We start from the raw sequence: 17,959 nt of genomic DNA on the forward strand, positions 1-17,959 counted from the left end.
TGTTATTTTTTCGTTATACATGGTCTATTGGCAATACTATAATTATATACAGTGGAACTTCTCAATTAGTTACACTAAGGGGACAGAGTATTTTGTCCCTTAAATAGAGGTGTCCCTTCTTCGGAGGTTGATGAGTTGATACATGCTATGTAATTCACTCAGTATAATTTCGTAATAAAAGTAAACTAATAGCATTCAAGATTAAGTATTGAAAATGTTTCATACATACTAAAATTCAGAACTATTCAAATTGGGAAAAAACTAAGTTATAGATTTAAATACAGTTTTGAATTGATGGGTTACATGGATTTGTTTGATGTCATGTAATTTACAATGCAATACAAAGAAAAAAACTGTGGTCCCTTTTCAAGTTTTTTATACAAAGCTTATCATGAGCAGCGCACTACCAGTTGGGTCTGAGTTCACATGGAGCGATTCTCGAAAAAATATTCTGTGCTTAACGCTTGTGCTTTTTATTTTATTCAAGTAACTATTAATTAGCATGTGATAGCCACAAAATGTCTATTCAGCTTTTATTCTCACCAATTCATCTTAAATGATAAGTGTAAGATGTATTTGCTCACATGTTTCTTTATTAATGCGTGAACTGTTGTCCTGTCCCATTATGGATGCTTGTTACGAGTCGCGGATCGGAAAGTTACAATGTGTAAACATCAAATTAATAAATGATTCAAAGATGTGACGTAAGTGCGTGAGCGGATGGATGACACAATCTCCTGCTGAGAAGGGATAGATAGAAGGTTCCAGAAGCTTCCAGGGTCTTAGGTATGCAATTCCGGTGTGACGTACTCCATCATTCGATGTAGGATATAAGCAGAAGGAATTGAGGCAGAATCACTCCTGCTCGCGATTTTCATCCCTTCGGCTGTAGATAGCCGTTTCTTTGACGAACTCTCGCTTATTGAAGTGGCGCCCGGAACTTAGTATAGGAAAATGGCTGTTCGTTTTTGCCATGAGTGTCAGGGAATTAAATTTTTTGAAACATATTTAGGAAACTTAAGTTGCATGCTGTTGAAACATGTTATGATTATTTTACTATTTACAGAATTTATATAATTTACAATTGTTAATTATTATATTGTTCAATAAAATGAAGTTAGTTTCAATTGACTTCTGTTACTTCAATACTACGATGAAACTTTCACATATGACACGAAGGCATCTGCTAACCTGTGGAGTTTACTTTTTTTTTCAGAATTACAAGAGTTTAGCTCGCGTGTTAGGCTAACAATGTGGGATTAACTGTAATGCTTTGATAATATATTAACGCATGTATTATTCCCCAACAGCATTATTTTTTGAAGGCTTTGGTTAGATGGAAAAAATAAAAAACTTAGCGTTACGCACGGGACATTTTTTCGAGAATTGCCTATGAATGAATATATTTTTGTCAGTAGGAAAACCATGAAAGTAGGTTTCAGCAACAATTTGAGAATATATATGTTTCTTTGAATGTTTATGTCAAGACAAACTATTGCCAGTTATTTTTTGGGCGAAAAAAGAACCTTGAATTCCAACAAATTCAATACTTCTAATTCATTTATGTATTTTTTTTTTAACTTTTCTCTATGACTGTTCCATAATAAGAGGCAAATACATGGAGGTCCCTATTCAAAGGGACTGGGACCAGAAAAAATGTCTCTTAAATAGAGGTGTCCCTTAAAGGAGGTATTACAGTACAGTCAACCCTCGTTTATCGCGGTTAATTTGTTCCAGGCTTTACCGCGATAACTGAATTTACGCGAAGTAAGATTCTGTATTTATAAACCGAATATTTCTCTAACTAGAGCGCATAAACTTACTTAGGATAATTTTAATAGGTTTTTAACATAGTTTGAGCCCTCTAGACATGAAACAGCACCCTTAGCCACCATTACATTTGCATTACTTAATATATTACACAAAATATGAGAAAATAAGATGTATTAGACGTAATAGATATCACATAGTTATTATTGGGAAATAAAACTACATACACACATACATTTCTTACACACTACTATTAATCTATGAAAATAGCTTAACTTGTTCGATGGAGAATTAATTGCCAGTTAGTGACCGTATATGCCCCCATTCTTCTACATTTATCCTTATTAAAGGTATTGCGCATACAACTTAAAAAGCTAGTACACTGTTGAACACCATTTACAGATTTAATTATCCACTAGTGATTTATACTTTCCAGTTATAGTGTTTAACGGTTGAAATGAAATAGTGATTTGCTACACTTTCTTCGGCGATTATATACCTCCACTCCCTCAACCAGTACAACTACAGCCCCTCAGAAGAGCTTACCTTACTTGAAAGACATACTTTGTTATTCTTTTGTAGGAAAAAGTTTATACGAGTGCATGATGAACGGATCATTAAAAAGAACATTGCCCACTTCTATTTCAAATGTTATTAAAATCTTCACACGTTTGCATTGATAAACCATTCGAAAATACTAAGATGATAGTGGAATGATCAGGATATTTGATAGTAAAGAATCTTTGACAAAAGAATACTTAATGTGTCACACCGAACTCGAAATATTGTGTGTGTGGGTAGTAAAAAGCATGGAATGAAAAGGAACCTACCACACTTAAAAAGTGAATTTTAAAAATGTATATCTAATATTCTATTGGGTTGTCCCCCCAAAAAAGCCACCATGTTGTCCCCCATGGGACAGCTCATACATTTCATTAAAAATAATGATTTTAATGGGTATTAAACTATTTTTTTTTTTTTTGCTTAGAATATCATACATATGTTTAACAGTATTTTGTTCATTACCCTTTTAAATGTTTTATTCAAATGTATCTACTGTTATGTGCTGGACAAAATGCCCTTTTTCAGAGGATTGGCCCTATATTAGGGATGTGACCATAAAATCACAAACTGTTTTATAAGAAGCAGTAATTTACCTGAGTGAAATTGCTGTTTGGTCTCAATTTTTCTTGGGAAAATTACTGTTTTGTTTAGTGGTTCAAGAAAAAACGAGCTGATGTGTGCATCACATGACTTCCTTTTACTACAATTTAATGTCATTTCCCCATTACTGGCAATTTTAGTGAGATTCAATAGTTTACTCTCTAAATATCACCAACAGTGGCCAAATTGAAACAGATTTTTAAAAAAAAAATCGCCAAATTTGTCACCAAGTTGGCGCCAAAACTTGGCGACCAAAAGACTGGCAATATATCGTTAAGTGTCCGCCAAATTGTAACACCACTTGAGTTTACATCAAAATTAACAATGATTTCCCCCCCAAAAAGGGGCAAAAGACCCTCTTAGAAACACCCGAATGCAACCAAAAGGGAAGGTGCACAACTAGACCCCACTAGGAGTGTACATATCAAATTTCAACTTTCTAGCACTTACCGTTCTTGAGTTATGCGACATACATAGCACATACAGAGGTCACGAGAAAATTCGTTGTAACCAACTCGGGAATTGTCAAAATGGATATTTCGCGTGTCTATACGTCCTTAGGCACTTATCCACGTGTGGTCGAGTAGAAAAAATACTCAACATTCATTCGCGGGTGAGCAAAATGGAGATTAAGGTCGATTTTTGAGCGAAAATTTTTTCGCGAATACAATACCTTTTTTGTAAAAAGAAGTAAAAATTGAAAAAAAAAAAAAAGAATTTCTACTAATATTCTGGATTTATTATCTAAATTAAATGGTAGGGTAGAATTTTTGTAATTAAATAATTCATAAATTCAGGGTTCGTACGGGTCATGGAAATCCTGGAAAGTCATGGGAAAAAATAACAGAATTTCAGACCTGGAAAAGTCATGGAAAATTGAAATTTTCATTGAAAGTCATGGAAATTTATTTCAAGTCATGGAAAAATGTCCTGGACAAAGAGAAAGGAACAGTAGCTAAAGGAGCATTAGAAATCTTGAGTGATTTAACAGTATATCACATAAAAGCTATTAAAAGTGGAAAATTGAACGATCCCAAAATCAAATCAAAATTTTGAAATCTCATTGCATCCACTTCTGTCGCAGCCACTTGCCATTATTTTGCGATGTGATTTTACTGCCTGGATATCACTTATTTTGAATTTTCTGTTATTTTCAACACTTCTTATGTTTCATATTCTGTAGTAGCAAAATTTCACGTTCTTAGTTTTGCCATGCCCACTCAAAAAAAAAGCAATTCAATTGCATGCGAGTTCGATTCCATCACTCGTAATGACTTTATTATTAAATTTATCAGAGTTTATCTTAATTTGTTAAATGTTTTAGAAAATAAAGATCTTAAGTCAGGCGATAGAATACAGAAAAAGAGGAATTCTAATGCTCTAAAACAGTAGTGCCCAACATACGGCACACAAAACTGATCCATGCGACCCACTGCTACGTTCAATGTCACGAATTAAACGTGTTCTGGAATTTCTGAACCTATTAATTTATATGCATTTTAAAATATGCAAATTTGTAAACAAAACAAATGTACTTTTGAATCAGAAGATTGATTCATTACTGAATGTTTTTTTTTTTTTTTTCAAAAAACATAAGAAACATAAAGAACTAAACTATGTGGCTTTACTTTAAAGAACCAAAATACTGTCAAGTTACGTGGATGATTAAAGGCACTGCTGACACTAAAAGGTAACTTTTGAAGCAAATTTATTGAAACTTAGTGATGACTCATTCAACTTTTGTCCCATGCAATATCATTCTGCCTGTTTTTAAAAAAAATATCAGTCATTTAGGCATCATCATATTCGCTTCACTGCATTTTTACTTTACTTAAATTAATATGATGAAGGCAAATAAGAATAGTTTAGTTTTTTAAGTGTACACTTATATTTTTTCCATTACGAGTAAGTGCTTCAATGAGGCTGTGGCATTCATATAGACGTTTTGCTAGTTCTCATTTCCAAATATTACAAAGTTTGAGATTAAATAGTGCTATTCTCTTCATGTAATGAGGTCATGAAAATTTTCATTGAAGTGATGAAAAAGTCATGGAATTTTTTCATCCAAATAGAGCATGAACCCTGTAAATTTGATGAATTTTAGTGCTGAAATCAAAAACATTATTCTTCCAAAAAAAATAGAACTCAAAACTAACAAGCAGTTCCGTCTAGAGCAAAACGAGCCTACTTTCCAGTATACCCATACTACTTTCTAGTACCTGATCAATATACTCAAAAAACGAACAAATAAAATAGCAGCACCTTTTAAACAAAGCAGCTAATGCACTTTTTTCCCTTAAAATTTTTTTTAACAACTTTCAAAACGAAATAATAATAATTAAAATTAATAAACTCATTAAAATAAATACATCATATCAACAAAAAAAATTGTTTCTTTTTCCCCTGCTGCCAAAAATAACTTTTTAAATGAATTAATGCACTTATCAAAGTAAATAAAAACAATAAAATGTCAACTTAAAGAAATAATTTTCATTGGCAAAAAAAAATTGTCTGCACATATCTTTATGTAGAAACATAAATGATTTCGAGCTTATCCGCCGAAAACTAAATACCTAATTAAAAACTTTAGTGTGAAAATAACTAGATGAGCCTACTTTCCCGTATACCCATACTACTTTCTAGTACCTGATCAAAATTCTCAAAAATAGCTAAAATCGCAAATTTTTTCAAACATATTTTAAAAATACTTTAAGCTGATTTCTAGGAATAAAATAATCCCCACTCATCTAAAAAAAATTTATGCGTAAAAAAAAAGCAGCAACTTTTAAACAAAGCAACTAATACACTTTTTTCCATTAAAAAAATCTTTAACAGCTTTCAAAACGAGAAAATAATAATTAAAATTAATCAGCTCATTAAAATAAATACATCATATCAAAAAAAAAAAAAAAAAAAATTGTTTCTTTTCCCCTGTTGCCAAAAAACATTTTTTTAAATGAATTAATGCACTTACCAAAACAACAACAAAAAAAAAACAATAAAATGTCAACTTAAAGAAATAATTTTCTTTGTCAAAAAAAAAAATAGTCTGCGCATATCTTTATATAGAAACATAAATGACTTCGAGTTTATTCGCCAAAAACTGAGTACCTAAATTGAAACTTAAGCGTAAAAATAAAAACAAGTCATATCAACAACAATTATTTCACAGTTAAAACCATAGCTGCGGAGTCGGAGTCAATCTCATTTTGAGATAAAGGAGTCGGAGTCGAATATTTAAGAATCGGAGTCAGTCATTTGTCCACCGTGTATAAATTTTTGCCAAAACTACGAAGTCAAAGTCGGGGAGTCGGAGTCCGATTAATTGTCGGGCACAGGAGTCGGAGTCGGAGTCAAGTGCCCCTAAATTCTCGGAGTCGAAGTCTGGAGTTTGACGTCAAGAGTTATTTCCAACAAAATTTGTTTGAAGTAAATCCGCCTTCAAGTACGGAATCTTCATTGACTTTCAGTTTCCCCGTAGGCACTATTGTTAAGGGATTTGAACTGTTCAAAATTAAACGGAAAATTGTTCAAATCAAAAAGATATTTTATATACAAGTTTTTCATCAAAAACTTTTTCCTACAAAGCTTGTTTGAAGCAAATTCGCCTCACAGTTCGGAATTGCTTTGAATTTTCCCGTAGGCGCTAATGTTAAGTTTTTTTGAACTGTTCAAAATTGAACAAAAAATTGTTCAAATCAAAAAGTGAAATATGGGAATGAGGTGTCCTCGCCGAGATCTTTCGAACAAAAAAAAGTTTGTTCGAATCGGACTATTCATTCAAAAGTTATTAGGGGGGGACAGACAGACAGACCGACAGACATTTTTCCCCATCTCAATACCCTACTTTCCAATTTTTAATTTTTCAATATTTATTTAATTATTTTATTTATTTTTGACTTTTTTTTGTTTTTCACGATATTTTTAAGATGCATTAAGCCTTCTTTCATGCTTTTTTCTTCTTTTTCTGACTTTTACTGGGAAAGTAGGCTAAAAACAAGTCATATCAACAATAATTATTTCACAGTTAAAACCATAGCTGTGGAGTCGGAGTAAATCTCATTTTGGGATAAAGGAGTCGGTGTCGAATATCCAAGAATCGGAGTCAGTCATTTGTCCTCCGTGAATAAATTTTTGCCAAAGCTACGAAATCAGAGTTGAAGTCGGGGAGTCTGAGTCCGATTAATTGTCGGGCTCAGGAGTCGGAGTCAGGTGCCCCTAAATTCTAGGAGTCGGAGTCTGGCGTCAAGAGCTATTTCCAACAAAATTTGTTTGAAGTAAATCCGCCTTCAAGTACGGAATCTACATTGACTTTCAGTTTCCCCGTAGGCGCTAATGTTAAGGGATTTGAACTGTTCAAAATTGAACGGAAAATTAATCAAATCGAAAAGATATTTTATATACAAGTTTTTCATCAAAAGCTTTTTCCTTCAAAGTTCGTTTGAAGCAAATTCGCTTCACAGTTCGGAATTGTCTTGAATATCCCCGTAGGCGCTAATGTTAAATTTTTTTGAACTGTTCAAAATTGAACCAAAAAAGTTCAAATCAAAAAATTAAATATAGGAATGAGATGTCCTCGCCAAGATCTTTCGAGCAAAAAAAAAAATTATTCGAATCGGACTATTCACTCAAAAGTTATTAGGGGGGGACAGACAGACAGACATTTTTTCCCATCTCAATACCCTACTTTCCAATTTTTAATTTTTAGATATTTATTTATTTATTTTATTTAATTTTGACTTTTTTTTTTTGTTTTCCGCGATATTTTTAAGATGCATTAAGCCTTCTTTCATGCTTTTTTCTTCTTATCTTGACTTTTACTGGGAAAGTAGGCTAAAAATTAATGATTACATATTTACATCTTTAAAAAAAAATCAGTTTTCATACTAAAATAAATTTTTGGATAATTTTAACTATTAATAATCACGTGCAATGTAAGTAAAATGTGAAATCATGGAAATTTCCGAGTATCGACATAAATTTGGAAATCCGCTGTAGTAAAAATTATTTCACAACTTTCAAAACAAGCGAAATATTTTTTCGATGCCAAAGGATTGAAACTTTAAGCACGGCATCATGCAATGTATTTGATGATGGCATGCTTCCAAAACATGTTTTTTATTTTATTTTTTTGAGCAATCACGATTGCTTATTGCTTTCATTTGACTGTTTTGAGGTCCAATCATTTTATTTTCCCACCAGCACCCTCTGCTGCATCACCTTTGACCGGCCGCCTCACAATGCTGCTCCTCTAGTGAAAACCGTCTCCAGGTTGCATCAATATCCCACACTTGCACGCATACATACACGCACGTACACACTCACACAAACATACATACTCCTACGCACACATACACACGACTACCCACACGCATACCTGCACGCAGACAGAAACACATTCCTACACACACATACACCCCTACACACAAACACACATACCCCCCTCCCCCACACGCATAAACACACGCCTATATACACACACTCGTGATTGCGAAAAACATAATTTGAATTCAAGAGGTCAAAATTCAATTTTTTTTTTTTTTTTTTTTTTGACAAAGTAGAATTTAAGAAAATTGAGTTCAAACAGTGGAGATCTTTAATAGTTTAAAAATTATTTTAATCAAAAATGAAATGAACTTTTATCAGGTCATTAAATACTAAATAAGAGTGTGTTTAATGATTTAATAATAACTTTTCAATGCATTACTACGGTAATTTCCTATAAAAACGCGCTACATTGGCATAATCGCCGCACCTTGAAAAATGTATATCAAAAAAATTTAAAATACTCAGAAACGCTGCGCTTAAAAACGATGATCAACTCAATTATGGAGTATCAGAGTAGAAAAAACAAATTAAAAAGAAAGAACTTACACGATATACTTGCGTATGACCCTATCCCTCAACTTTAAAAGAGAAAAAAAAAACGGAATCCCGAGGTTGAAATCGGAACATTTTGCCGCGGGTTTTTTTTTTTTTTTTTTTCGCAAATCAACTCAAGAAAGGCAAAATATTATATTTTATAATCATGTTTACGATCTAGAAAGAACAATAACCATATTTCTGTATGAAAAGATTTTCACGATTTTTTAAAATGATTCGTTTTTGCGATTTTCTGTTATCTGTCGCTTTTATTCTGTACTAACATCAATAAAATATTGTACAGGGTATTTCATTTTTTGCTTCCTTACGTTCCTTTTAAGGTTTTACATTACTTATTTAAAAACGAGCTCAAATGTTTGCTTGTAATCAACTATACGAAAAATTCGCGAAAAGGAAATTCGGATTTTCCGCACTTTCCGAACATTCGGCCGTTTACTGTAATTAAAGCTTCTAATTACGGGGTAGATAATATGTAATTGTATTTCTTTATTGTTTCGTTAAAACAGTTGGACTGAAATCGTGGCGATAACAAAAAAAAAAAAAAGGTCGATCGTAAATGCCGCACTTCCGTTTCTTCGATAAATAATTAGTACATTTATGCATTCATTCTCGTGGTAGAAGCGGCGGATGAGTTGTTGATATCATCGTCGACGAACTATCACAAAGATTAACCAATGAAACGTTAAGCTAAATTTTTGAAAATCCGAAAATTAATAAAAACTATAAAAAGAAATCATTGATCGAGAACGCAGAAAAATCGACTGAAACGCGGGGGTCTACCGCCAAAATCGGGAGAGTTGACAACTTGGGCTTAAGGAATAAAAAAAATCTAGGATAAGCTCATTTCTTCCTCTTTTAAATTTGCTTCTTCGCTAAAAAGTGACTGAGAGAGGGGAAATACCTTTTGTATTCGTACACAATCTATCGTACAATATAATCCAAGAAAGGTGCAAAGATGTAGTAGTTTCGATTTCGTTCAATATGTTTGCGATTTTGTTGCAGAAACGGGAAAAAGCACCACCTCCTATAGTACAGTAAAAATAGGGGTCGGACCCAAACATCCAAAAAAAAAAAAAAGCTAAACCTGGTGCAAATTGTTTATTACCTTCCCAATAAGAACAGGTAAAAAGTCCCACCCCATTGTGCGTCGGGTTTCGGAATGGGGGGGGGGGCATCTAAAAATTGCTGTTTTGAGCATTTTTTCGGAATTTTTAGAGTAAATTTCAAGAGGGAATATTGTGTCATACTAAATTTAAAAGCATGAAAATAAAGGCGTTTACCCCCAAGAGGGATGACACAACCCACCTAGAGCCCCCCTATCCCCGTAAAACGAAACAGTACCCCCGTTCCCCCCTCCATACATTTCCAGTGGAGATGTTATTTTATGCAAAGTTCAAGTTAGTAATCCAAGTGTGTCCATCCTCCAAGTGCGATGGTGCCCCTTCTCCCAAAGCTACAGCATCCCCCCGAAAAAAATAATATGCCAATCCCCCCCCCCCCTCCTTCCCATTTCAAGTAGAAGTATTATTTCATGTAAATTTAAAATGCATTAAATCGGGACTGTCCACCCCACAAGAACAGTAGCTCACCTCCCAAGACGAAATAATATACTTAAAGATTACCCCCCCCCCCTCTAATGGCACATTTGATTAAATGGTCAGAAACTTATACTGAACTGGTATTTTTTCCCTTTTATTATATTGCTTTTTTGCAGTACTTAAAAGCAAAATTTTTAGTTTGCGTTATAACATGCATGCCTCAAATACGTCATTAGATTGAGATAAAAGCTCCATCAGAGTTGGAGTTTTCAAAGCTTGTAACAAAAGGTTTTCGTTATTAAGATCTTTTTTGGAATCTAGATCCTCGGCAAAATCGTTATTTTTGCAGCTACAGGTATGTCTAACACAGTTTGCGCATATAGTTGAGCACTTCAGTCCACTTTCAGACTTATCAAACATTCATTTTTTCAATAATCCCTCAGGTCAAGCGCAAGATATGAGGCGAAGAAAGTCTTCTAGAGCGGAAAGCTTGGCTGTTGTAATAGGACGCAGATATTTCTGTGGTGCTTTCTCCTTCTTTGTACCCATCAAAAATGGTACTAGCTTTCCCATACTTACAAGTGACATATACACTGCATTGCTGACATATTTCCTTGAGGCTTGCAGATCATTACCAAAAAAAAAAAAAAAGAAAAAACATGATCGAGAAGGTATCTTCCATCTATAACATATATGACACCAAATGTTTATTTTTGATGGTGGCGTGGATGGATATTTTGCTTCAAGGGGGGGGGGGGATAATAACACTTAACCATACAGGTTTTCTTTACTTCTGAAACCAGATTCGTCGAATACTGATGGAGGATCAGCGCACAACTCGTACTAGAAGTTTTTAGCAATTTGTTGTTCCATCTTTATTACTGTTTATAACTATTCGGTGTGATGGTTTGGGCTTACACATGTCTGCAGATAGTAAGTACACTCGTAACAGAAGCTAGAGACATAACTGCATACCTCTTTTACAAAGAAATGCAACTTAATTTTTGCCTTCCATATCCTTTTATGTTTCTACCACAACGTTAAAGGCCACATCACAGTTCACCTTATTATCAGCGACACAACCAGTATCGGCGAGCAACACCACTACCAACTTGAGTCAATACCCGTAGAGAGGGAAGAGCAGTATTTAGCATTCTACTGTTGTATTGCTCATTGCTATCATCAGGACTTCTTCCATTGTTGAATCACTACAGTTCTGGACCACCTAAATTTGTCACTGCGTTGGATCGTTGGGTAGCTAAAGTGACATATTTATTCAATTTTTTTCTTAAATTGCATAATGTACTCGAAAGTTTCAGATAGTGTTGCAAGTATATGTTCGCATGTTTAGCATAATTCACATAACCGGTTGCGTAAAAGAGAGGCGGCTAGGTGTTTGCAAACGGGAACCCCCACCGAGGGTGTAGAATTGCAGCATTGCCCGTCTCACTGTTGGCAATTTCGGTTTATCCCCCCTTACGGTAATGGCAAAAGATTAAAGAAAAGTTGAAGTAAATTAATTAAGAAGAAGGAGGTAAACTGCAGTCAATTTGAACTATTTTCTATGCTGCACTGGGATTTTGTTTTAGATATCACCCCAGCGCTCTAAACAGTTTAATAACTCCAGTCACAACTAAATTGGTTACTGAGCTTCATGGGCGGATTTATGGGGGGCGAGGGGGGTCAATGCCCCGCCAGTCTTGGGAGGACTTTATACATAGTAACAACGCACCTTCAAAAATGTGAAAAGAAAAAATCATGATTTTTTTTTTCTTTTTTTGAAAGTTCAGAAGTGAAAATGAAGAGAACAGCGACTGTAATTTTGATGGGGGGGGGGGGGCACCAAACACTGCATTACAAAGAGTAAAGCTGTTACCGGGTTGTTGAAATGTGTTGAAAACGACTACTTTGAATTGAAAACCATTAGAGCAAGTATATGAGTAAAAATATAAGTAATCAGCCGCTATACTTAAAATAATCAACGGCTGTTTCAAGAAATTGTAAACTAAAACAAAGATTTTAAAAAAAAAACTGGATTTACCTATAAACTAAACAAGCTATAGTTGAGGGCACCCGCTTTGTTGAAGGCTCCCAACTCCGGAAAATTTCATGATTTGTTCTTTAAAGAAAAGGAAAAGTAGTACTTGAAAAAATAAATTCCATTTTAAAGTGCTTGAAAACCTTGAAATTTTGGAAAAGTGTGGATACAAACCATAAATTCAAAAATTTATAACAAATGAAGGGGGAGGGGGAGAGAAATGCCAAAATGTGTCAAATTTAGTTCCTTGAAACATCTTGCATCAAAAATATAAAAATCATGGTTCTCACGTTTCTGTAGCATATTACTTAAGATAAATTTTTGTGACTCACATGTTTCATATATTGCTGTTTGTTTAATCCCGAATGCAGTAATTTTGGAAATTATTTTGTATTACTTGCGTTTATCTCACTTCTTCTGCATATTGTTAATCTGTTCAGCCCAGAAGGAAACAAACAAAAAAAAAAAAAGCACTACCTCTCTTTCTTTTTTCCCTCATTTTTGCCCTAGGTACTTGTAATTGAAAATAAAAAGTTGTTGTAATGAGAAATCAATAGTTTTTTTTTCTTTTAAACTTAAAATGTTGTTGTTCCTGATGCCCCTTGGAGCACCCAAGGTAATGAATAACAAAGGCATTAATCAACTTTTGAGGCTAATATGAGCGGCTTCCGTTTGACTGAGCCCCATTTTAGGTGGAAGTCCGACTTTTGCTCAGACACATAAGACAGATAGCACAATTCAGATTTATTACAATACAAGGAAATCAGAAGAACACCCAGGGCAGTTAGGCGGGAATCGAACCTGAGCAATACCGCTCGGCCACCGAGATCCCAAACTTAAAATAGTTGTTTCTTATAAAGTTAGAACAATACTGTAAAACAGTACAATCAAGTACTAAATTTCAGAGACTGGAAAGGCCAATTTAAGTGCCTTAAATAATTTTAACTGTTCTCGAGTCCTTGAAACTGATTAGATGAGTCTTAGAAATTCCTAAGCAAAGTGCTTCAACTTTATTTTTATCAAGTGTATAAATTATGAATCGTCCAATTGGGCCCATTTTCTAAATCTATACACCATTTCTTTTAAAGCATTTTTTACTATTGATCATTTTGTATTTAATTCATTGTTGTATTTGTCGGTGGGTTGGAGGCGTGATCAAAAACTGGTTGAATTGAACCGACAGCCAAAGTAAGCAAAAACCAATGCATAATCTTCTATTCTTTCTCGCTTTTTCTCTCTGAGAACTGCTGTAATTGATTTGTCAATCCGAAAACAATTTTTACTGTGTATTATCATAATTTGCAAAAGAGTGTTTTGCTATCTGTCTCCGAGATTTAGATTTCAGTAGTTCCAATTACCTCTTCTAGGGTTTCAAAATGCAGAATTTTGTATCTATTTTACGAAAATTCCTGCGGAGGAGAAACCCCCGCACCCCCGAAAATTGGACATATTCTATCCCCTACTTAAAAAGGACTCCATTTTCCACCTTAGACCTTATGTGTAATGCATGGGGGGGGGACTTTAAAAAATGGCCTTTTTTCCCACCGATAGAAAAGTTGACCAGACTACTAAAGACACCCAAACCCTGAAAAAGCTTAGAAGCATGCTAAGTCTAAATCCAGCCAATTGTAATCAATACAACTGATAATGCTAAAGAAAAAAAAAAAAAAATTCTGCCCCCCCCCCCCCCCCCAGGAACTCAGTTCTAAATCCGCCTATGCTGAGCTTGCTTAGATCTTTTAGAATTATCCTTCTGACATTTCTATATCATTGTGTGGCATTTTGTACTTCGGAAAAGTTCTAAATCGGTGAAATTTTTTCATGAACTTCACTGCAATCGTTGATTTTAGAATGCAAATTCATGGTCCCCCCCCCCCCCCCCCCCCCAAAGCGATGGTGCATCCCTGAAGTATGACAAAGTACCCATCCAGGGTAAAAGCCCTCAAAAAAGAAAGAAATAACCCTTGAAAAAATGGAAAAACTGCCTTAAAAATTCCAATGACGCAATCTGCGCCATGAACTCCCGCCCCCCGCCTATGCACCCCTTTTAATTAGCATTTTTTTCTATGAGAGTTTATTATTTTACTATTATAGAGTGTGATTTCTGCGACTTTTGAGCATTTTTTTAAGTAATAGAAATTATTTTTATTTAAAAAGAGGATTTTTTCGTTCCCCCTTTCCCCCAAAACCCAACGCGCAAAGTGCTGGGACTTTTTACCCCTTCTTGATGGAAGGGTAAAAAGTATAATTTGCAACAGGTTTCATCTTTTTTTTTTTTTTTTTTTTTTTTTGATGTTTGGGTTTGGCCATTTGTGGATTTAGAAAATCTCCTTTTTATAGTTAAATTAATTCTGCAACAATAAAGGCATTTTAGTAATCTTACACTGTAATGAAGAATGAAAAAGAAATGAAAACTTTGAACTTTAACGATCTATGATGGATATAATTTACAACATAAGAACAGGTAAGAATTTTGTTTTCTTTTTCAAGCCATCAATGGCTTGTTCTTTCTCGCAAATTAAATTTTGGCAAAGAAAGAAATATTTACAGAACATTTCAGATATTTTTTTACATTTTGCATAAAAGAAATTCTGATCACTAAATTTTTTGTCGTCATTTTAATAATTTTAATAGAATGCAACTACTAAATTCGCGAAAATGTGTAAGAATAAAGCTAAAAAATTGTTTTAGTTGATTGGAAAAGATGTCGCCAAGGAAAGTAAACAAAAAGAAAATATTTCACTAACAACTGACATTTTTTCAATATATTGCTTCCTTTTTCGCATCATATTCATTTGACTACTTTGTGTTGTAAATAGTGACGCATGATTTACATTAATTCCCATGTGTATCTTTTCATTTTTTTGCAGAAGACGCATTTCAGATTCAATTATAAATTTTTTTAGAATACTTTTATGAGTTCAGCCACTTCAAGAAATTCTTTAATGACGACACAGTTCTTCAGAAAAAACAGATTTATTTACAACTATGTACAAGAAATATCCTTAGCAACTACTAAATTAACCATGGCAATTAGGCAAATATCAATTAACACCGTAAACTCAACGGTCCCACACGTATTCACATCGAAATACGCAAAAATACAGCGCAAAGGCTAATACACACTTCCAGTGGAGCGCTGAAAACGAGACTCCACGGTTAGAAAATAAACAAACTGACTCCACCATAGACTAATAATAAGAGTAGACCGAGCTATGGCAACCCTTTTGCTGCTCATAAACCAAACCATGTGACTGGTGGATATCCTAGCAACAGCGGGCGTTAAACGTAGCAGACGATCAACGCCAGCACGAAATAAAATAAATAGAATTGATGGAACACGGAAGAATGATCTTTTATGGAGTCCGATTTGTAAATTTGTTATTCTAAGTTGTAAATATTTTGTTAATATAGTGAGTTTTTCGTTTAGATAGTATTGTGCATTTTCTTTAGTCAATTTCAATAACTTTCTAAGCAATAAAAGATGCAAGCGACCAAGAAGAATCAGCAAACGGTAAGATTTTTACCTACAGTTTCAATTTAAGATACCGATTAGTACATTTTTGCGTTAACGCAAAAAGTTTACGCCATTTCGTTCTCGCCAACGCTGACAGCTCCAAATGAAATAAAAGTCACCGAAAACTGATCAAAAACTATTACTAATGTCAAAATAATGCATAACTAAAAGCAAAACAGTTCAATCTCTGCACCTGGAAGTTTTTTTTAATGAAAACATTGTCTTAAAATACATGTCGAGTGCCAAACTATAGATAATGCTGCCATCTAGCAACCATGCTGCCAAAGTCTTCGCCAAGCCCTTCCACTAGTCACATGATACATCTATGAACCAATTTTCTTTATCAGCAAGAATGAGAAAGCTCGGTCTACTCTTATTATTAGTCTATGGACTCCACCATTCACAAGACGCCCGGCGCACAGTGGTTCAAGGGCGGAAGAAATAGCCATTTTTAAATTTTAAAATAAAAAATATTTCATGCCGTAATTATTTAGCCCTTGAGTTGTAACTTACTCCATAAAAGTTTTTTGAAAAAAAAAAATCGTTTTTACAAAAAAAAAGAAAAAAAGCCGAGATTGTTGAACAATTATGTTTTTACTTTTTTCGGACGTACGACTTAATACTTCAGTTTTAATTCATTCGTTCAATTCGCAACTCCAACGAACTATAGGGGGCACTGAAGTCACTGTCTAATGGCGGACTTAAAAACCAAAACAAACGCACATGGTAACGAAGAAAATGCTAAAAGTGTTGTGATTTTTGTTCGTACGTATGATTTTTTCGCTTTATTCTTTTTAAATTAATTTTCAAAGTCTTGTGGATATTCTGGCCCACGTAGAAAGAAATGAGAATTCAAGAAGCATTACTAAACGTCAAAGATTAATGCAAACTACGTAGTTCGTAGCTCTAAGCAGCTATTTCCACGATGTTGAATTCGATATTTATCAATTCTTGATAAAACTAAATAATAATTGTGGCCTGACAAGAATAACAATTAATGCTAGAAAATTCAATATGACATTACAAATTGTTATCGAAAGAAGATGATACTTCTTTGCCTTGCTTGGCTAGCACTTATTGTTTTGCATTTGTTGGCTGAGTTATTTCTCTCGAATTCCCGAATCGGTTAATTTAAAAATTTTCTGTTTCGATTTTTCTAATTTCTGAGTTACGATTTAATTGTGTCATGTTATGCAAATCATCAACAAAATTCTCACGGATATATGGTGGTAGTTTTCTTTTCAGTTGATTGACCATTATTTCTTTTCACTTATCGAATTCTGTAATCTTACTACCATTTTATTCCACTCATGATAAAAATTAAAAATGGTTTAACTAAAAACGTAAAATCTCGCCAAGGCTACTTTGCTCGCACTATACTATAGAACTATAACCATAAACAAATTTGGCGAAACCTTTCAGCTGAGAATAAAAGGAATAAAGTAAATTCTTTCTCGGTTATTCATTTTGTTCTACGATAATATATTCAAGAAAATATTTTGCATACTGTCCATTCCAACTAAATGCTGCTGTAAAATATGATTAGTTAAATTAATTTAAGATTAAAAAAACTCATATTCTTACAAATTCATACAAAACAATAAAAAACTTTACCTGGTATAACGTTATCCAATTTTGTTAATCCAGAGTTTTCTTGTTTACGCTTCCACCATTTAATACTTTTTTTGAAAGAAATAAGGAAAACTAACATTATTTTGAGAAGCTCGAGAGTACTACTAAGGGACGAATTAATTTCTGTAGCTGAAAGCAAACTAAGACACATCGATTGCGTTAATAAATACTCAGAACAAACTGCCTGTGTTTACGTCAACAGACACACGTGGAACGCAACGTGGCAAAGTTTTAGTTTCAGCGGCAGTTTTGTAAATCACCACAAGGTAGCGTATTCGAGCGCTGGAGTTTCGAATAAGGAGGACTAAAATTTAATAAAAGTCATTTCTGATTGGCTTTTCACACTTATAGGATGCATATTACATCGTAATTAAAAATTAAAAATTTATCAAAATGGAAAACTACCTGAAATAAGAA

Source organism: Uloborus diversus, chromosome 2 (assembly GCF_026930045.1).
Source record: "Uloborus diversus isolate 005 chromosome 2, Udiv.v.3.1, whole genome shotgun sequence".
Lineage (NCBI taxonomy): Eukaryota > Metazoa > Arthropoda > Arachnida > Araneae > Uloboridae > Uloborus > Uloborus diversus.